This window comes from Pseudophryne corroboree, chromosome 4, assembly GCF_028390025.1.
Source record: "Pseudophryne corroboree isolate aPseCor3 chromosome 4, aPseCor3.hap2, whole genome shotgun sequence".
NCBI classification, from domain to species: Eukaryota; Metazoa; Chordata; class Amphibia; order Anura; family Myobatrachidae; genus Pseudophryne; species Pseudophryne corroboree.
The window spans coordinates 641,765,571-641,788,570 of record NC_086447.1 but is presented as its reverse complement, the minus strand read 5'-3'; the positions used below and the strand labels follow the sequence as shown (position 1 = coordinate 641,788,570).

General features: G+C 38.3%; 10 pseudogenes; all 10 read left to right on the top strand.

Moving 5' to 3' along the window:
• Positions 1–114, top strand: LOC134912995 (5S ribosomal RNA; annotated as a pseudogene).
• Positions 115–1,105: 991 nt separating this feature from the next.
• Positions 1,106–1,219, top strand: LOC134912455 (5S ribosomal RNA; annotated as a pseudogene).
• Positions 1,220–4,059: 2,840 nt separating this feature from the next.
• On the top strand, positions 4,060–4,173 carry LOC134912484 (5S ribosomal RNA; annotated as a pseudogene).
• Positions 4,174–8,869: 4,696 nt separating this feature from the next.
• LOC134912652 (5S ribosomal RNA) lies at positions 8,870–8,983 on the top strand (annotated as a pseudogene).
• Positions 8,984–13,679: 4,696 nt separating this feature from the next.
• LOC134912651 (5S ribosomal RNA) lies at positions 13,680–13,793 on the top strand (annotated as a pseudogene).
• Positions 13,794–17,818: 4,025 nt separating this feature from the next.
• On the top strand, positions 17,819–17,937 carry LOC134912449 (5S ribosomal RNA; annotated as a pseudogene).
• Positions 17,938–18,265: 328 nt separating this feature from the next.
• On the top strand, positions 18,266–18,384 carry LOC134912732 (5S ribosomal RNA; annotated as a pseudogene).
• Positions 18,385–18,939: 555 nt separating this feature from the next.
• On the top strand, positions 18,940–19,053 carry LOC134912770 (5S ribosomal RNA; annotated as a pseudogene).
• Positions 19,054–21,557: 2,504 nt separating this feature from the next.
• LOC134912749 (5S ribosomal RNA) lies at positions 21,558–21,676 on the top strand (annotated as a pseudogene).
• Positions 21,677–21,778: 102 nt separating this feature from the next.
• On the top strand, positions 21,779–21,892 carry LOC134912994 (5S ribosomal RNA; annotated as a pseudogene).
• Positions 21,893–23,000: the final 1,108 nt, after the last annotated feature.

Genomic DNA, 23,000 nt, shown 5'->3' with positions numbered 1-23,000 from the left:
ATTTAGAGCCATACCACAATGGATATGACCTATCTGATCTTGAGAGCTAAGCAGTGTTGGGCCTGGTTAGTACTTGGATGGGAGACCACCTGGGAACACCTGGTGCTGTATTTATTTTTATATTACCAACACCGTTCTCTTGATGCATTCCATTTTGAAACGTATTCATTTACATACCAGTATTTAGAAGCAGAAGAGCTCTGCTAGAAATCCTAAAGCTCATCTACAGCCACAACACAATGGATATGACCAATCTGATACTGGAAGATAAGCAGTGTTGGGCCTGGTTAGTACTTAGATGGCAGACAACCTGTGAATACCAGGTGCTGTAGGTATTTTTGTACTACCAGCACAATTCTCTTGATGTATTACATTTTGCAACTTATTTATTTATGTACCAGTAGTTAGAAATAGAAGAGTTCTAAGAGGAACAGCAAAGCTCATCTATGGCAACACCACACTGGATGTGAACAATCTCATCTGATTTTGAAAGCTAAGTTGTGTTGGTCCTGGTCAATACTTGGGTGGGAGACCACCTAGGCATACCTGGTGCTGTAGGTATTTTTATACTACCAACACAATTATCTTGATGTATTCCATTTTGACACTTTTTTATTAATGTACCAGTAGTTAGATGTAAAGAGCTCTACCAGAAACTTCAACACTCATCCACAGCCACACCACAATGGATATGACCAATCTGATCTTAGAAGCTAAGCAGTGATGGGCCATGGTAAGTTCTTTGATGGGAGACCACCTGAGAATACCAGGTGGTGTAGGTATTTTTATACTACTAACAACGTTCTCTTGATGCATTTCATTTTGAAATGTATTCATTAATGTACCAGTAGTTAGAAGTAAAAAGCTCTAATAGAAACCACAAAACTCATAAACAGCCACACCACACTGTATGTGCACAACCATGTCTTATATTTGAAGTTAATCAGTGTTATCCCTGGTTAGTAATCGGTTGGGAGACAACTCGGTGATATAGGTTTTATTTATACTACCATCACCATTCTGTTGATGTATTCCATTTTGACACTTATTCATTAATGTACCAGTAGTTAGAAGTAAAAGAGCTCTAACAGAAATGTAAAAGCTCATCTACAGCCACACCACAATGGATTTGACCATTCTGATCTTGGAAGCTAAGCAGTGTTGGGCCTGGTTAGTACTTGGATGGGAGACCTCCTGGGAGTACCAGGTACTGTAGATACTATTATACTAAAAACACAGTTCTCTTGATGCATTCCATTTTGAAACATACATTTACGTACCAGTAGTTAGAAGTAGAAGAGCTCTAATAGAATCCACAAGGCTCATCTACGGCAGCAATATACTGGATGTTCCCAATCTGTTCTTGGATGCTAATCAGTGTTTGCCCTTGTTACTAATTGGATGGGAGAACACCTGGGATTACCAGGTGCTGTAGGTGATTTTATACTACAACACCATTCTCTTGATGTATTCCTTTTTGAAACTTATTCATTTATGTATCAATAGTTAGAAGTAGAAGAGCTCTAACAGAAACCACAACGCTCATCTATGGCCACACCAAACTGGATGTGAGTAATATCATCTTACCTTGGAAGCTTAGCAGTGTTGGGACTGGTTAGTACTTGGATGGGAGACGACCTGGGATTACCAGGTGCTGTCGAAATTTTTATACTATAAACACAGTTCTCTTAATGCATTCCATATTGACACTTATTTATTTATGTATTTATTTATGTGCAAGTAGTTAGAAGTGGAAGAGCTCTAACAGAAATCACAAAACTCAGCTACAGAAACACAACACTGGATGTGCCAATCTGTACTTGGCAGCTAATCAGTGTTGGACCTGGTTAAAAATTGGATGTGAGACCACCTGGGAATACCAGGTGCTGCAGGTATTTCTATACTACCAACACAGTTCTCTAGATACATTTCATTGACAGCCACACCATACTGGATTGGCCTAATCTCATCTGATTTTGGACGCAAAGCAGTCTTGGGCCTGGTTAGTAGTTTGATGGGAGACAACCTGGGAATTCCAGGTGCTTTAGGATATTTTGTACTATCAACACCATTCTCTTGATATATTTCATTTTGAAACTTATTAATTTACTAATTTATGTACCACTAGTTAGACGTAGAAGAGCTCTAACAGAAACTACAAAGCTTATCTACAGTCACAACATACAGGTATGCCCAATCTCATATAATCTTGAAAGGTAAGAAGTGTTGGGCCTGGTTAGTACTTGGATGGGAGACCACCTGGGAATAGTAGGTGATATAGGTATTTTTATACTACAACACTATACTCTTGATATATTCCTTTTTGAAACGTATTCATTTATAAACCAATAGTAAGAAGAGCTCTAAAAGAAAACACAACACTCATCTATGGTCACACCAAACTGGATGTGAGTAATATCATCTGATCTTGGAAGCTAAGCAGTCTTGGTCCAGGTTACTACATGGATGAGACCACCTGGGAATAATAGGTGATATAGGTATTTTTATACTAACAACACCATTCTCTTGATGTATTCCACTTTGAAACATATTCATTTATGTACCAATTGTTAGAAGTAGAAGAGCTTTATCAGAAACTTCAAAGCTCATCCACAGCCACACCACAATGGAAATAACCAATCTGATCTTGGAAGCTAAACAGTGTTGAGACTGGTTAGTAATTGGATGATATACCACCTGGCACTAGCAGATGATATAGGTATTTTTATACTACCAACACTGTTCTCTTGATGTTTTCCATTTTGAATCTTTTTCATTTATGTACCAGTAGTTAGAAATAGAAGAGCTCTTATAGAAACCACAAAGCTCATCCACAGCCACACCACAATGAATATGACTAATCTGATACTGGAAGATAAGCAGTGTTGGGCCTGGTTAGTACTTGGATGGGAAAAAACCTGGGAGTACCAGGTGCTGTAGGATTTTTTGTACTACCAACACCGTTCTCTTGATACATTTAATTTTGAAACTTATTCATTTATGTAACAGTAATTAGAAGTTGAAGAGCTCTAACAGAAACCACAAAGCTTATATATGGCTACAGCACACTAGATGTGAGCAATCTCATTTGATCTTGGAAAATAAGCAGTCTTATTCATTTATGTACCAGCAGTTAGAAGTTGAAGAGCTCTAACAGAAACCACAAAGCTCATCTACAGCCACTCCACACTGGTATGCCCAATCTCATACAATCTTGAAAGGTAAGAAGTGTTGGGCCTGGTTAGTACTTGGATGGGAGACCATCTGGTAATAGCAGGTGATATAGTTTTTTTTAATATTACCAACACCATTCTCTTGATGTATTTTATTTTGAATCGTATTCATTTATGTAACAGTAGTTAGAAGTTGAAGAGCTCTAACAGAAACCACAAAGCTTATCTATGGCTACACACCCTAGATGTGAGCAATCTCATTTGATCTTGGAAAATAAGCAGTCTTGGTCCAGGTTAGCACTTGAATGGGAAACAACCTGGGAAAACCTTGTGCTGCAGGTATATTTACACTATCAAAACATTTCTCTTGATGTATTCCATTTTGATACTTATTAATTAATGTACCAGTTTCTAGAAGTAGAAGAGTTCTACCAGAAATGTCAAAGCTTATCCACAGCCACAGCACAATGGATATGACCAATCTGATCTTAGAAGCTACGCAGTGTTGGGCCTGGTCAGTACTTGGATGGAAGACCACCTGGAAATATCAGGTGCTGTAGGTATTTTTATACTACCAACACCGTTCTTTAGATGCATTTCATTTTGAAATGTATTCATTAATGTACCAGTAGTTAGAAGTAAAAAGCTCTAACAGAAACCACAAAACTCATGAACAGCCACATCACACTGTATGTGCACAACTGTGTCTTATATTTGAAGCTAATCAGTGTTATCCCTGGTTAGTACTCGGAAGGGAGACAACTCGGTGATATAGGTTTTATTTATACTACCATCACCATTCTGTTGATGTATTCCATTTTGACACTTATTCATTAATGTACCAGTAGTTAGAAGTAAAAGAGCTCTAACAGAAATGTAAAAGCTCATCTACAGCCACACCACAATGGATAAGACCATTCTGATCTTGGAAACTAAGCAGTGTTGGGCCTGGTTAGTACTTGGATGGGAGACCTCCTGGGAGTACCAGGTACTGTAGATTCTATTAAACTAAAAACACAGTTCTCTTGATGCATTCCATTTTGAAACATACATTTACGTACCAGTAGTTAGAAGTAGAAGAGCTCTAGTAGAATCCACAAGGCTCATCTATGGCAGAACCACACTGGATGTTCCCAATCTGTTCTTGGATGCTAAGCAGTGTTTGCCCTTGTTACTAATTGGATGGGAGAACACCTGGGATTACCAGGTGCTGTAGGTGATTTTATACTACAACACCATTCTCTTGATGTATTCCTTTTTGAAACGTATTCATTTATGTATCAATAGTTAGAAGTAGAAGAGCTCTAACAGAAATCACAACGCTCATCTACGGCCACACCAAACTGGATGTGAGTAATATCATCTGACCTTGGAAGCTTAGCAGTGTTGGGAATGGTTCGTACTTGGATGGGAGATGACCTGGGAATACCAGGTGCTGTCGGAATTTTTATACTATAAACACAGTTCTCTTAATGCATTCCATATTGACACTTACTTATTTATTTATGTACAAGTAGTTAGAAGTGGAAGAGCTCTAACAGAAACCACAAAACTCAGCTACAGAAACACAACACTGGATGTGCCCAATCTGTTCTTGGCAGCTAATCAGTGTTGGACCTGGTTAAAAATTGGATGTGAGACAACCTGGGAATACCAGGTGCTGCAGGTATTTCTATACTACCAACACAGTTCTCTAGATACATTTCATTGACAGCCACACCATACTGGATTGGCCTAATCTCATCTGATCTTGGATGCTAAGCAGTCTTGGGCCTGGTTAATACTTTGATGGGAGACAACCTGGGAATTCCAGATGCTTTAGGATATTTTGTACTACCAACACCATTCTCTTGATATATTTCATTTTGAAACTTATTAATTTACTAATTTATGTACCAGTAGTTAGAAGTAGAAGAGTTCTAACAGAAACTACAAAGCTCATCTACAGTCACAATATACAGGTATGCCCAATCTCATATAATCTTGAAAGGTAAGAAGTGTTGTGCCTGGTTAGTACTTGGATGGGAGACCACCTGGGAATAGTAGGTGATATAGGTATTTTTATACTACAACACTATTCTCTTGATGTGTTCCTTTTTGAAACGTATTCATTTATAAACCAATAGTAAGAAGAGCTCTAACAGAAAACACAACATGATGTGAGTGATATCATCTGATCTTGGAAGCTAAGCAGTCTTGGTCCAGGTTACTACATGGATGAGAGACCACCTGGGAATAATAGGTGATATAGGTATTTTTATACTAACAACACCATTCTCTTTTTGTATTCCACTTTGAAACATATTAATTTATGTACCAATTGTTAGAAGTAGAAGAGCTTTATCAGAAACTTCAAAGCTCATCCACAGCCACTCCACAATGGAAATAACCAATCTGATCTTGGAAGCTAAACAGTGTTGGGACTGGTTAGTAATTGGATGATATACCACCTGGCAATAGCAGATGATATAGGTATTTTTATACTACCAACACTGTTCTCTTGATGTATTCCATTTTGAATCTTTTTCATTTATGTACCAGTAGTTAGAAATAGAAGAGCTCTTATAGAAACCACAAAGCTCATCCACAGCCACACCACAATGGATATGACCAATCTGATCTTGAACGCTAAGCAGTGTTGGGCCTGGTTAGTACTTGGATGGGAAAAAACGTGGGAGTACCAGGTGCTGTAGGATTTTTTGTACTACTAACACCGTTCTCTTGATACATTTAATTTTGAAACTTATTCATTTATGTACCAGTAGTTAGAAGTAGAAGAGCTCTAGCAGAAAACATAAAGCTCATCTACAGCCACTCCACACTGGTATGCCCAATCTCATACAATCTTGAAAGGTAAGAAGAGTTGGGCCTGGTTAGTACTTGGATGGGAGACCACCTGGTAATAGCAGGTGATATAGGTTTTTTTTTATATTACCAACACCATTCTCTTGATGTATTTTATTTTGAATCTTATTCATTTATGTAACAGTAGAAAGAAGTTGAAGAGCTCTAACAGAAAATACACAAAGCTTATCTATGGCTACACCACACTAGATGTGAGCAATCTCATTTGATCTTGGAAAATAAGCAGTCTTGGTCCAGGTTAGCACTTGGATGGGAAACAACCCGGGAAAACCTTGTGCTGCAGGTATATTTACACTGTCAAAACATTTCTCTTGATGTATTCCATTTTGACACTTATTAATTAATGTACCAGTTTCTAGAAGTAGAAGAGTTCTACCAGAAATTTCAAAGCACATCCACAGCCACAGCACAATGGATATGACCAATCTGATCTTAGAAGCTACGCAGTGTTGGGCCTGGTCAGTACTTGGATGGAAGACGACCTGGAAATATCAGGAGCTGTAGGTATTTTTAATACTACCAACACCGTTCTCTCGATGCATTTGATTTTGAAATGTATTCATTAATGTACCAGTAGTTAAAAGTAGAATATCTCTACCAGAAACCATAAATTCTCATATACAGCTACACCACACTGGGTATGCCCAATCTCATGTGATCTTGACAGCTAAGCAGTGTTGGGCCTGGTTATTACGTAGATCGGAGACCACCTGGGAATAACAGGTGCTTTAGGTATTTTTTATTATATACACAGTTCTTTTGATCCATTCCATTTTGACATTTATTTATGTACCAGTAGTTAAAAGTAGAAGAGCTAAACCATAAACCTCAAAACTTATTTAGAGCCGTACCACAATGGATATGACCTATCTGATCTTGAGAGCTAAGCAGTGTTGGGCCTGGTTAGTACTTGGATGGGAGACCACCTGGGAACACCTGGTGCTGTATTTATTTTTATATTACCAACACCGTTCTCTTGATGCATTCCATTTTGAAACTTATTCATTTACATACCAGTATTTTGAAGCAGAAGAGCTCTGCTAGAAATCCTAAAGCTCATCTACAGCCACAACACAATGGATATGACCAATCTTATACTGGAAGATAAGCAGTGTTGGGCCTGGTTAGTACTTGGATGGGAAAAAACCTGGGAGTACCAGGTGCTGTAGGATTTTTTGTACTACCATCATCGTTCTCTTGATACATTTAATTTTGAAACTTATTCATTTATGTACCAGTAGTTAGAAGTAGAAGAGCTCTAGCAGAAACCACAAAGCTCATCTACAGTCACTCCACACTGGGTATGCTCAATCTCATGTGATCTTGACAGCTAAGCAGTGTTGGGCCTGGTTAGTGCTTAAGGCGGAGACCACCTGGGAATAACAGGTGCTTTAGGTATTTTTTATTATATACACAGTTCTTTTGATGCATTCCATTTTGACATTTATTAATGGACCAGTAGTTAAAAGTAGAAAAGCTAAACCATAAACCTCAAAACTCATTTAGAGCCATACCACAATGGATATGACCTATCTGATCTTGAGAGCTAAGCAGTGTTGGGCCTGGTTAGTACTTGGATGGGAGACCACCTTGGAACACCTGGTGCTGTATTTATTTTTATATTACCAACACCGTTCTCTTGATGCATTCCATTTTAAAATGTATTCATTTACATACCAGTATTTAGAAGCAGAAGAGCTCTGCTAGAAATCCTAAAGCTCATCTACAGCCACAACACAATGGATATGACCAATCTTACATTGGAAGATAAACAGTGTTGGCTCGGTAAGTACTTGGATGGGAAAAAACCTGGGAGTACCAGGTGCTGTAGGATTTTTTGTACTACCAACACCGTTCTCTTGATACATTTAATTTTGAAACTTATTCATTTATGTACCAGTAGTTAGAAGTAGAAGAGCTCTAGAAGAAACCACAAAGCTCATCTACAGCCACTCCACACTGGTATGCCCAATCTCATACAATCTTGAAAGGTAAGAAGTGTTGGGCCTGGTTAGTACTTGGATGGGAGACCACCTGGTAATAGAATGTGATATAGTTTTTTTTTAATATTACCAACACCATTCTCTTGATGTATTTTATTTTGAATCTTATTCATTTATGTAACAGTAGTTAGAAGTTGAAGAGCTCTAACAGAAACCACAAAGCTTATCTATGGCTACACCACACTAGATGTGAGCAATCTCATTTGATCTTGGAAAATAAGCAGTCTTGGTCCAGGTTAGCACTTGGATGGGAAACAACCTGGGAAAACCTTGTGCTGCAGGTATATTTACACTCTCAAAACATTTCTCTTGATGTATTCCATTTTGACACTTATTAATTAATGTACCAGTTTCTAGAAGTAGAAGAGTTCTACCAGAAATGTCAAAGCTTATCCACAGCCACAGCACAATGGATATGACCAATCTGATCTTAGAAGCTACGCAGTGTTGGGCCCGGTCAGTACTTGGATGGAAGACCACCTGGAAATATCAGGTGCTGTAGGTATTTTTATACTACCAACACCGTTCTCTTGATGCATTTCATTTTGAAATGTATTCATTAATGTACCAGTAGTTAGAAGTAAAAAGCTCTAACAGAAACCACAAAACTCATGAACAGCCACATCACACTGTATGTGCACAACTGTGTCTTATATTTGAAGCTAATCAGTGTTATCCCTGGTTAGTACTCGGAAGGGAGACAACTCGGTGATATAGGTTTTATTTATACTACCATCACCATTCTGTTGATGTATTCCATTTTGACACTTATTCATTAATGTACCAGTAGTTAGAAGTAAAAGAGCTCTAACAGAAATGTAAAAGCTCATCTACAGCCACACCACAATGGATATGACCATTCTGATCTTGGAAACTAAGCAGTGTTGAGCCTGGTTAGTACTTGGATGGGAGACCTCCTGGGAGTACCAGGTACTGTAGATTCTATTATACTAAAAACACAGTTCTCTTGATGCATTCCATTTTGAAACATACATTTACGTACCAGTAGTTAGAAGTAGAAGAGATCTAGTAGAATCCACAAGGCTCATCTATGGCAGAACCACACTGGATGTTCCCAATCTGTTCTTGGATGCTAAGCAGTGTTTGCCCTTGTTACTTATTGGATGGGAGAACACCTGGGATTACCAGGTGCTGTAGGTGATTTTATACTACAATACCATTCTCTTGATGTATTCCTTTTTGAAACGTATTCATTTATGTATCAATAGTTAGAAGTAGAAGAGCTCTAACAGAAATCACAACGCTCATCTACGGCCACACCAAACTGGATGTGAGTAATATCATCTGACCTTGGAAGTTTAGCAGTGTTGGGAATGGTTCGTACTTGGATGGGAGATGACCTGGGAATACCAGGTGCTGTCGGAATTTTTATACTATAAACACAGTTCTCTTAATGCATTCCATATTGACACTTACTTATTTATTTATGTACAAGTAGTTAGAAGTGGAAGAGCTCTAACAGAAACCACAAAACTCAGCTACAGAAACACAACACTGGATGTGCCCAATCTGTTCTTGGCAGCTAATCAGTGTTGGACCTGGTTAAAAATTGGATGTGAGACAACCTGGGAATACCAGGTGCTGCAGGTATTTCTATACTACCAACACAGTTCTCTAGATACATTTCATTGACAGCCACACCATACTGGATTGGCCTAATCTCATCTGATCTTGGATGCTAAGCAGTCTTGGGCCTGGTTAATACTTTGATGGGAGACAACCTGGGAATTCCAGATGCTTTAGGATATTTTGTACTACCAACACCATTCTCTTGATATATTTCATTTTGAAACTTATTAATTTACTAATTTATGTACCAGTAGTTAGAAGTAGAAGAGTTCTAACAGAAACTACAAAGCTCATCTACAGTCACAATATACAGGTATGCCCAATCTCATATAATCTTGAAAGGTAAGAAGTGTTGTGCCTGGTTAGTACTTGGATGGGAGACCACCTGGGAATAGTAGGTGATATAGGTATTTTTATACTACAACACTATTCTCTTGATGTGTTCCTTTTTGAAACGTATTCATTTATAAACCAATAGTAAGAAGAGCTCTAACAGAAAACACAACATGATGTGAGTGATATCATCTGATCTTGGAAGCTAAGCAGTCTTGGTCCAGGTTACTACATGGATGAGAGACCACCTGGGAATAATAGGTGATATAGGTATTTTTATACTAACAACACCATTCTCTTTTTGTATTCCACTTTGAAACATATTAATTTATGTACCAATTGTTAGAAGTAGAAGAGCTTTATCAGAAACTTCAAAGCTCATCCACAGCCACTCCACAATGGAAATAACCAATCTGATCTTGGAAGCTAAACAGTGTTGGGACTGGTTAGTAATTGGATGATATACCACCTGGCAATAGCAGATGATATAGGTATTTTTATACTACCAACACTGTTCTCTTGATGTATTCCATTTTGAATCTTTTTCATTTATGTACCAGTAGTTAGAAATAGAAGAGCTCTTATAGAAACCACAAAGCTCATCCACAGCCACACCACAATGGATATGACCAATCTGATCTTGAACGCTAAGCAGTGTTGGGCCTGGTTAGTACTTGGATGGGAAAAAACGTGGGAGTACCAGGTGCTGTAGGATTTTTTGTACTACTAACACCGTTCTCTTGATACATTTAATTTTGAAACTTATTCATTTATGTACCAGTAGTTAGAAGTAGAAGAGCTCTAGCAGAAAACATAAAGCTCATCTACAGCCACTCCACACTGGTATGCCCAATCTCATACAATCTTGAAAGGTAAGAAGAGTTGGGCCTGGTTAGTACTTGGATGGGAGACCACCTGGTAATAGCAGGTGATATAGGTTTTTTTTTATATTACCAACACCATTCTCTTGATGTATTTTATTTTGAATCTTATTCATTTATGTAACAGTAGAAAGAAGTTGAAGAGCTCTAACAGAAAATACACAAAGCTTATCTATGGCTACACCACACTAGATGTGAGCAATCTCATTTGATCTTGGAAAATAAGCAGTCTTGGTCCAGGTTAGCACTTGGATGGGAAACAACCCGGGAAAACCTTGTGCTGCAGGTATATTTACACTGTCAAAACATTTCTCTTGATGTATTCCATTTTGACACTTATTAATTAATGTACCAGTTTCTAGAAGTAGAAGAGTTCTACCAGAAATTTCAAAGCACATCCACAGCCACAGCACAATGGATATGACCAATCTGATCTTAGAAGCTACGCAGTGTTGGGCCTGGTCAGTACTTGGATGGAAGACGACCTGGAAATATCAGGAGCTGTAGGTATTTTTAATACTACCAACACCGTTCTCTCGATGCATTTGATTTTGAAATGTATTCATTAATGTACCAGTAGTTAAAAGTAGAATATCTCTACCAGAAACCATAAATTCTCATATACAGCTACACCACACTGGGTATGCCCAATCTCATGTGATCTTGACAGCTAAGCAGTGTTGGGCCTGGTTATTACGTAGATCGGAGACCACCTGGGAATAACAGGTGCTTTAGGTATTTTTTATTATATACACAGTTCTTTTGATCCATTCCATTTTGACATTTATTTATGTACCAGTAGTTAAAAGTAGAAGAGCTAAACCATAAACCTCAAAACTTATTTAGAGCCGTACCACAATGGATATGACCTATCTGATCTTGAGAGCTAAGCAGTGTTGGGCCTGGTTAGTACTTGGATGGGAGACCACCTGGGAACACCTGGTGCTGTATTTATTTTTATATTACCAACACCGTTCTCTTGATGCATTCCATTTTGAAACTTATTCATTTACATACCAGTATTTTGAAGCAGAAGAGCTCTGCTAGAAATCCTAAAGCTCATCTACAGCCACAACACAATGGATATGACCAATCTTATACTGGAAGATAAGCAGTGTTGGGCCTGGTTAGTACTTGGATGGGAAAAAACCTGGGAGTACCAGGTGCTGTAGGATTTTTTGTACTACCATCATCGTTCTCTTGATACATTTAATTTTGAAACTTATTCATTTATGTACCAGTAGTTAGAAGTAGAAGAGCTCTAGCAGAAACCACAAAGCTCATCTACAGTCACTCCACACTGGGTATGCTCAATCTCATGTGATCTTGACAGCTAAGCAGTGTTGGGCCTGGTTAGTGCTTAAGGCGGAGACCACCTGGGAATAACAGGTGCTTTAGGTATTTTTTATTATATACACAGTTCTTTTGATGCATTCCATTTTGACATTTATTAATGGACCAGTAGTTAAAAGTAGAAAAGCTAAACCATAAACCTCAAAACTCATTTAGAGCCATACCACAATGGATATGACCTATCTGATCTTGAGAGCTAAGCAGTGTTGGGCCTGGTTAGTACTTGGATGGGAGACCACCTTGGAACACCTGGTGCTGTATTTATTTTTATATTACCAACACCGTTCTCTTGATGCATTCCATTTTAAAATGTATTCATTTACATACCAGTATTTAGAAGCAGAAGAGCTCTGCTAGAAATCCTAAAGCTCATCTACAGCCACAACACAATGGATATGACCAATCTTACATTGGAAGATAAACAGTGTTGGCTCGGTAAGTACTTGGATGGGAAAAAACCTGGGAGTACCAGGTGCTGTAGGATTTTTTGTACTACCAACACCGTTCTCTTGATACATTTAATTTTGAAACTTATTCATTTATGTACCAGTAGTTAGAAGTAGAAGAGCTCTAGAAGAAACCACAAAGCTCATCTACAGCCACTCCACACTGGTATGCCCAATCTCATACAATCTTGAAAGGTAAGAAGTGTTGGGCCTGGTTAGTACTTGGATGGGAGACCACCTGGTAATAGAATGTGATATAGTTTTTTTTTAATATTACCAACACCATTCTCTTGATGTATTTTATTTTGAATCTTATTCATTTATGTAACAGTAGTTAGAAGTTGAAGAGCTCTAACAGAAACCACAAAGCTTATCTATGGCTACACCACACTAGATGTGAGCAATCTCATTTGATCTTGGAAAATAAGCAGTCTTGGTCCAGGTTAGCACTTGGATGGGAAACAACCTGGGAAAACCTTGTGCTGCAGGTATATTTACACTCTCAAAACATTTCTCTTGATGTATTCCATTTTGACACTTATTAATTAATGTACCAGTTTCTAGAAGTAGAAGAGTTCTACCAGAAATGTCAAAGCTTATCCACAGCCACAGCACAATGGATATGACCAATCTGATCTTAGAAGCTACGCAGTGTTGGGCCCGGTCAGTACTTGGATGGAAGACCACCTGGAAATATCAGGTGCTGTAGGTATTTTTATACTACCAACACCGTTCTCTTGATGCATTTCATTTTGAAATGTATTCATTAATGTACCAGTAGTTAGAAGTAAAAAGCTCTAACAGAAACCACAAAACTCATGAACAGCCACATCACACTGTATGTGCACAACTGTGTCTTATATTTGAAGCTAATCAGTGTTATCCCTGGTTAGTACTCGGAAGGGAGACAACTCGGTGATATAGGTTTTATTTATACTACCATCACCATTCTGTTGATGTATTCCATTTTGACACTTATTCATTAATGTACCAGTAGTTAGAAGTAAAAGAGCTCTAACAGAAATGTAAAAGCTCATCTACAGCCACACCACAATGGATATGACCATTCTGATCTTGGAAACTAAGCAGTGTTGAGCCTGGTTAGTACTTGGATGGGAGACCTCCTGGGAGTACCAGGTACTGTAGATTCTATTATACTAAAAACACAGTTCTCTTGATGCATTCCATTTTGAAACATACATTTACGTACCAGTAGTTAGAAGTAGAAGAGATCTAGTAGAATCCACAAGGCTCATCTATGGCAGAACCACACTGGATGTTCCCAATCTGTTCTTGGATGCTAAGCAGTGTTTGCCCTTGTTACTTATTGGATGGGAGAACACCTGGGATTACCAGGTGCTGTAGGTGATTTTATACTACAATACCATTCTCTTGATGTATTCCTTTTTGAAACGTATTCATTTATGTATCAATAGTTAGAAGTAGAAGAGCTCTAACAGAAATCACAACGCTCATCTACGGCCACACCAAACTGGATGTGAGTAATATCATCTGACCTTGGAAGTTTAGCAGTGTTGGGAATGGTTCGTACTTGGATGGGAGATGACCTGGGAATACCAGGTGCTGTCGGAATTTTTATACTATAAACACAGTTCTCTTAATGCATTCCATATTGACACTTATTTATTTATTTATGTACAAGTAGTTAGAAGTGGAAGAGCTCTAACAGAAACCACAAAACTCAGCTACTGAAACACAACACTGGATGTGCCCAATCTGTTCTTGGCAGCTAATCAGTGTTGGACCTGGTTAAAAATTGGATGTGAGACCACCTGGGAATACCAGGTGCTGTAGGTATTTCTATACTACCAACACAGTTCTCTAGATACATTTCATTGACAGCCACACCATACTGGATTGGCCTAATCTCATCTGATCTTGGATGCTAAGCAGTCTTGGGCCTGGTTAATACTTTGATGGGAGACAACCTGGGAATTCCAGATGCTTTAGGATATTTTTTACTACCGACACCATTCTCTTGATATATTTAATTTTGAAACTTATTAATTTACTAATTTATGTACCAGTAGTTAGTAGTAGAAGAGTTCTAACAGAATCTACAAAGCTCATCTACAGTCACAACATACAGGTATGCCCGAATCTCATATAATCTTGAAAGGTAAGAAGTGTTGCGCCTGGTTAGTACTTGGATGGGAGACCACCTGGGAATAGTAGGTGATATAGGTATTTTTATACTACAACACTATTCTCTTGATGTGTTCCTTTTTGAAACGTATTTATTTATAAACCAATAGTAAGAAGAGCTCTAACAGAAAACACAACATGATGTGAGTAATATCATCTGATCTTGGAAGCTAAGCAGTCTTGGTCCAGGTTACTACATGGATGAGAGACCACCTGGGAATAATAGGTGATATAGGTATTTTTATACTAACAACACCATTCTCTTTTTGTATTCCACTTTGAAACATATTAATTTATGTACCAATTGTTAGAAGTAGAAGAGCTTTATCAGAAACTTCAAAGCTCATCCACAGCCACAACACAATGGAAATAACCAATCTGATCTTGGAAGCTAAACAGTGTTGGGACTGGTTAGTAATTGGATGATATACCACCTGGCAATAGCAGATGATATAGGTATTTTTATACTACCAACACTGTTCTCTTGATGTATTCCATTTTGAATCTTTTTCATTTATGTACCAGTAGTTAGAAATAGAAGAGCTCTTATAGAAACCACAAAGCTCATCCACAGCCACACCACAATGGATATGACCAATCTGATCTTGAACGCTAAGCAGTGTTGGGCCTGGTTAGTACTTGGATGGGAAAAAACCTGGGAGTACCAGGTGCTGTAGGATTTTTTGTACTACTAACACCGTTCTCTTGATACATTTAATTTTGAAACTTATTCATTTATGTACCAGTAGTTAGAAGTAGAAGAGCTCTAGCAGAAAACACAAAGCTCATCTACAGCCACTCCACACTGGTATGCCCAATCTCATACAATCTTGAAAGGTAAGAAGTGTTGGGCCTGGTTAGTACTTGGATGGGAGACCACCTGGTAATAGCAGGTGATATAGGTTTTTTTTTATATTACCAACACCATTCTCTTGATGTATTTTATTTTGAATCTTATTCATTTATGTAACAGTAGAAAGAAGTTGAAGAGCTCTAACAGAAAATACACAAAGCTTATCTATGGCTACACCACACTAGATGTGAGCAATCTCATTTGATCTTGGAAAATAAGCAGTCTTGGTCCAGGTTAGCACTTGGATGGGAAACAACCCGGGAAAACCTTGTGCTGCAGGTATATTTACACTGTCAAAACATTTCTCTTGATGTATTCCATTTTGACACTTATTAATTAATGTACCAGTTTCTAGAAGTAGAAGAGTTCTACCAGAAATTTTAAAGCACATCCACAGCCACAGCACAATGGATATGACCAATCTGATCTTAGAAGCTACGCAGTGTTGGGCCTGGTCAGTACTTGGATGGAAGACGACCTGGAAATATCAGGAGCTGTAGGTATTTTTAATACTACCAACACCATTCTCTCAATGCATTTGATTTTGAAATGTATTCATTAATGTACCAGTAGTTAAAAGTAGAATATCTCTACCAGAAACCATAAATTCTCATATACAGCCACACCACACTGGGTATGCCCAATCTCATGTGATCTTGACAGCTAAGCAGTGTTGGGCCTGGTTATTACGTAGATCGGAGACCACCTGGGAATAACAGGTGCTTTAGGTATTTTTTATTATATACACAGTTCTTTTGATCCATTCCATTTTGACATTTATTTATGTACCAGTAGTTAAAAGTAGAAGAGCTAAACCATAAACCTCAAAACTCATTTAGAGCCATACCACAATGGATATGACCTATCTGATCTTGAGAGCTAAGCAGTGTTGGGCTTGGTTAGTACTTGGATGGGAGACCACCTGGTGCTGTATTTATTTTTATATTACCAACACCGTTCTCTTGATGCATTCCATTTTGAAACGTATTCATTTACATACCAGTATATAGAAGCAGAAGAGCTCTGCTAGAAATCCTAAAGCTCATCTACAGCCACAACACAATGGATATGACCAATCTTATACTGGAAGATAAGCAGTGTTGGGCCTGGTTAGTACTTGGATGGGAAAAAACCTGGGAGTACCAGGTGCTGCAGGATTTTTCGTACTACCATCATCGTTCTCTTGATACATTTAATTTTGAAACTTATTCATTTATGTACCAGTAGTTAGAAGTAGAAGAGCTCTAGCAGAAACCACAAAGCTCATCTACAGTCACTCCACACTGGGTATGCTCAATCTCATGTGATCTTGACAGCTAAGCAGTGTTGGGCCTGGTTAGTGCTTAAAGCGGAGACCACCTGGGAATAACAGGTGCTTTAGGTATTTTTTTATTATATACACAGTTCTTTTGATGCATTCCATTTTGTCATTTATTAATGGACCAGTAGTTAAAAGTAGAAGAGCTAAACCATAAACCTCAAAACTCATTTAGAGCCATACCTCAATGGATATGACCTATCTGATCTTGAGAGCTAAGCAGTGTTGGGCCTGGTTAGTACTTGGATGGGAGACCACCTTGGAACACCTGGTGCTGTATTTATTTTTATATTACCAACACCGTTCTCTTGATGCATTCCATTTTGAAACTTATTCATTTACATACCAGTATTTAGAAGCAGAAGAGCTCTGCTAGAAATCCTAAAGCTCATCTATAGCCACAACACAATGGATATGACCAATCTTATACTGGAAGATAAGCCGTGTTGGCTCGGTAAGTACTTGGATGGGAAAAAACCTGGGAGTACCAGGTGCTGTAGGATTTTTTGTACTACCAACACCGTTCTCTTGATACATTTAATTTTGAAACTTATTAATTTATGTACCAGTAGTTAGAAGTAGAAGAGCTCTAGCAGAAACCACAAAGCTCATCTACAGCCACTCCACACTGGTATGCCCAATCTCATACAATCTTGAAAGGTAAGAAGTGTTGGGCCTGGTTAGTACTTGGATGGGAGACCACCTGGTAATAGAATGTGATATAGGTTTTTTTTTATATTACCAACACCATTCTCTTGATGTATCTTATTTTGAACCTTATTCATTTATGTACCAGTAGTTAGAAGTAGAAGAGCTCTAGCAGAAACCACAAAGCTCATCTACAGTCACTCCACACTGGGTATGCCCAATCTCATGTGATCTTGACAGCTAAGCAGTGTTGGGCCTGGTTAGTGCTTGGATTGGAGACCACCTGGGAACACCTGGTGCTGTATTTATTTTTATATTACCAACACCGTTCTCTTGATGCATTCCATTTTGAAACTTATTCATTTACATACCAGTATTTAGAAGCAGAAGAGCTCTGCTAGAAATCCTAAAGCTCATCTACAGCCACAACACAATGAATATGACCAATCTGATACTGCAAGATAAGCAGTGTTGGGCCTGGTTAGTACTTAGATGGCAGACAACCTGTGAATACCAGGTGCTGTAGGTACTTTTGTATTACCAACACCAGACTCTTGATGTATTCCATTTTGCAACTTATTCATTTATGTACCAGTAGTTAGAAATTGAAGAGTTCTAAGAGGAACAGCAAAGCTCATCTACAGCAACACCACACTGGATGTGAGCAATCTCATCTGATTTTGAAAGCTAAGCAGTGTTGGTCCTGGTCAATACTTGGGTGGGAGACCACCTAGGCATACCTGGTGCTGTAGGTATTTTTATACTACCAACACAATTATCTTGATGTATTCCATTTTGACACTTTTTTAACAATATACAAGTAGTTAGATGTAGAAGAGCTCTACCAGAAACTTCAACACTCATCCACAGCCACACCACAATGGATATGACCAATCTGATCTTAGAAGCTAAGCAGTGATGGGCCATGGTAAGTACTTTGATGGGAGACCACCTGAGAATACCAGGTGCTGTAGGTATTTTTATACTACCAACACCGTTCTCTTGATGCATTTCATTTTGAAATGTATTCTTTAATGTACCAGTAGTTAGAAGTAAAAAGCTCTAACAGAAACCACAAAACTCATGAACAGCCATACCAAACTGTATGTGCACAACCATGTCTTATATTTGAAGCTAATCAGTGTTATCCCTGGTTAGTACTTGGATGGGAGACAACTCCTTAATAGCAGGTGATATAGGTTTTATTTATACTACCATCACCATTATGTTGATGTATTACATTTTGACACTTATTCTTTAATGTACCAGTAGTTAGAAGTAAAAGAGCTCTAACAGAAATGTAAAAGCTCATCTACAGCCACACCACAATGGATAGGACCATTCTGATCGTGGAAGCTAAGCAGTGTTGGGCTTGGTTAGCACTTGGATGGGAGACCTCCTGGGAGTACCAGGTACTGTAGATACTATTATACTACAAACACAGTTCTCTTGATGCATTCCATTTTGAAACATACATTTACGTACCAGTAGTTAGAAGTAGAAGAGCTCTAATAGAATCCACAAGGCTCATCTACGGCAGCACCACACTGGATGTTCCCAATCTGTTCTTGGATGCTAAGCAGTGTTTGCCCTTGTTACTAATTGAATGGGAGAACACCTGGGATTACCATGTGCTATAGGTGATTTTATACTACAACACCATTCTCTTGATGTATTCCTTTTTGAAACGTATTAATTTATGTATCAATAGTTAGAAGTAGAAGAGCTCTAACAGAAACCACAACGCTCATCTACGGCCACACCAAACTGGATGTGAGTAATATCATCTGACCTTGGATGCTTAGCAGTGTTAGGACTGGTTAGTACCTGGATGGGAGACGACCTGGGAATACCAGGTGCTGTAGGAATTTTTATTCTATAAACACAGTTCTCTTTAAGCATTCTATATTGACATTTATTTATTTATTTATTTATGTACAAGTAGTTAGAAGTAGAAGAGCTCTAACAGAAACCACCAAACTCAGCTACAGAAACACAACACTGCATGTGCCCAATCTGTTCTTGGTAGCTAATCAGTGTTGGACCTGGTTAAAAATTGGATGTGAGACCACCTGGGAATACCAGGTGCTGCAGGTATTTCTATACTACCAACACAGTTCTCTAGATACATTTCATTGACAGCCACACTATACTGGATTGGCCTAATCTCATCTGATCTTGGATGCTAAGCAGTCTTGGGCCTGGTTAGTACTTTGATGGGAGACAACCTGGGAATTCCAGGTGCTTCAGGATATTTTGTACTACCAACACCATTCTCTTGATACATTTCATTTTGAAACTTATTAATTTATGTACCAGTAGTTAGAAGTAGAAGATCTCTAACATAAACTACAAAGCTCATCTACAGTCACAACATGTGACTGTAGGTATGCCCAATCTCATATAATCTTGAAAGGTAAGAAGTGTTGGGCCTGGTTAGTACTTGCATGGAAGACCACCTGGGAATGGTAGGTGATATAGGTATTTTTTATACTACAACAATATTCTCTTGATGTATTCCTTTTTGAAACGTATTCAGTTATAAACCAATAGTTAGAAGAGCTCTAACAGAAAACACAACACTCATCTATGGCCACACCAAACTGGATGTGAGTAATATCATCTGATCTTGGAAGCAAAGCAGTCTTGGTCCAGGTTAGTACTTGGATGAGAGACCATCTGGGAATAATAGGTGATATAGGTATTTTTATACTAACAACACCATTCTCTTGATGTATTCCACTTTGAAACATATTCATTTATGTACCAATTGTTAGAAGTAGAAGAGCTTTATCAGAAACTTCAAAGCTCATCCACAGCCACAACACAATGGAAATAACCAATCTGATCTTGGAAGCTAAACAGTGTTGGGACTGGTTAGTAATTGGATGATATACCACCTGGCAATAGCAGATGATATAGGTATTTTTATACTACCAACACTGTTCTCTTGATGTATTCCATTTTGAATCTTTTTCGTTTATGTACCAGTAGTTAGAAATAGAAGAGCTTTTATAGAAACCACAAAGCTTATCCACAGCCACACCACAATGGATATGACCAATCTGATCTTGAACACTAAGCAGTGTTGGGCCTGGTTAGTACTTGGATGGGAAAAAACCTGGGAGTACTAGGTGCTGTAGGATTTTTGTACTACCAACACCGTTCTCTTGAAACATTTAATTTTGAAACTTATTCATTTATGTACCAGTAGTTAGAAGTAGAAGAGCTCTAGCAGAAACCACAAAGCTCATCTACAGCCACTCCACACTGGTATGCCCAATCTCATACAATCTTGAAAGGTAAGAAGTGTTGGGCCTGGTTAGTACTTGGATGAAAGACCACCTGATAATAGCACGTGATATAGGTTTTTTTTTTATATTACCAACACCATTCTCTTGATGTATTTTATTTTGAATCTTATTCATTTATGTAACAGTAGTTAGAAGTAGAAAAGCTCTAACAGAAACCACAAAGCTTATCTATGGCTACACCACACTAGATGTGACCAATCTCACTTGATCTTGGAAAATAAGCAGTCTTGGTCCAGGTAAGCACTTGGATGGGAAACAACCTGGGAAAACTTTGTGCTGCAGGTATCTTTATACTATCAAAACAATTCTCTTGATGCATTCCATTTTGACACTTATTAATTAATGTACCAGTTTTTAGAAGTAGAAGAGTTCTACCAGAAATTTCAAAGCTCATCCACAGCCACAGCACAATGGATATGACCAATCTGATCTTAGAAGCTATGCTGTGTTGGGCCTGGTCAGTACTTGAATGGAAGACCACCTGGAAATATCAGGTGCTGTAGGTTTTTTAATACTACCAAAACCGTTCTCTCGATGCATTTGATTTTGAAATGTATTCATTAATGTACCAGTAGTTAAAAGTAGAAGATCTCTACCAGAAACCATAAATGCTCATATACAGCCACACCACACTGGGTATGCCCAATCTCATGTGATCTTGACAGCTAAGCAGTGTTGGGCTTGGTTAGTACTTAGATCGGAGACCACCTGGGAATAACAGGTGCTTTAGGTATTTTTTATTATATACACAGTTCTTTTGATGCATTCCATTTTGACATTTATTTATGTACCAGTAGTTAAAAGTAGAAGAGCTAAACCATAAACCTCAAAACTCATTTAGAGCCATACCACAATGGATATGACCTATCTGATCTTGAGAGCTAAGCAGTGTTGGGCCTGGTTAGTACTTGGATGGGAGACCACCTGGGAACACCTGGTGCTGTATTTATTTTTATATTACCAACACCGTTCTCTTGATGCATTCCATTTTGAAACGTATTCATTTACATACCAGTATTTAGAAGCAGAAGAGCTCTGCTAGAATTCCTAAAGCTCATCTACAGCCACAACACAATGGATATGACCAATCTTATACTGGAAGATAAGCAGTGTTGGGCCTGGTTAGTACTTGGATGGGAAAAACCTGGGAGTACCAGGTGCTGTAGGATTTTTTGTACTACCATCATCGTTCTCTTGATACATTTAATTTTGAAACTTATTCATTTATGTACCAGTAGTTAGAAGTAGAAGAGCTCTAGCAGAAACCACAAGGCTCATCTACAGTCACTCCACACTGGTATGCTCAATCTCATGTGATCTTGACAGCTAAGCAGTGTTGGGCCTGGTTAGTGCTTAAAGCGGAGACCACCTGGGAATAACAGGTGCTTTAGGTATTTTTTTATTATATACACAGTTCTTTTGATGCATTCCATTTTGACATTTATTAATGGACCAGTAGTTAAAAGTAGAAGAGCTAAACCATAAACCTCAAAACTCATTTAGAGCCATACCACAATGGATATGACCTATCTGATCTTGAGAGCTAAGCAGTGTTGGGCCTGGTTAGTACTTGGATGGGAGACCACCTTGGAACACCTGGTGCTGTATTTATTTTTATATTACCAACACCGTTCTCTTGATGCATTCCATTTTAAAACTTATTCATTTACATACCAGTATTTAGAAGCAGAAGAGCTCTGCTAGAAATCCTAAAGCTCATCTATAGCCACAACACAATGGATATGACCAATCTTATACTGGAAGATAAGCCGTGTTGGCTCGGTAAGTACTTGGATGGGAAAAAACCTGGGAGTACCAGGTGCTGTAGGATTTTTTGTACTACCAACACCGTTCTCTTGATACATTTAATTTTGAAACTTATTAATTTATGTACCAGTAGTTAGAAGTAGAAGAGCTCTAGCAGAAACCACAAAGCTCATCTACAGCCACTCCACACTGGTATGCCCAATCTCATACAATCTTGAAAGGTAAGAAGTGTTGGGCCTGGTTAGTACTTGGATGGGAGACCACCTGGTAATAGAATGTGATATAGGTTT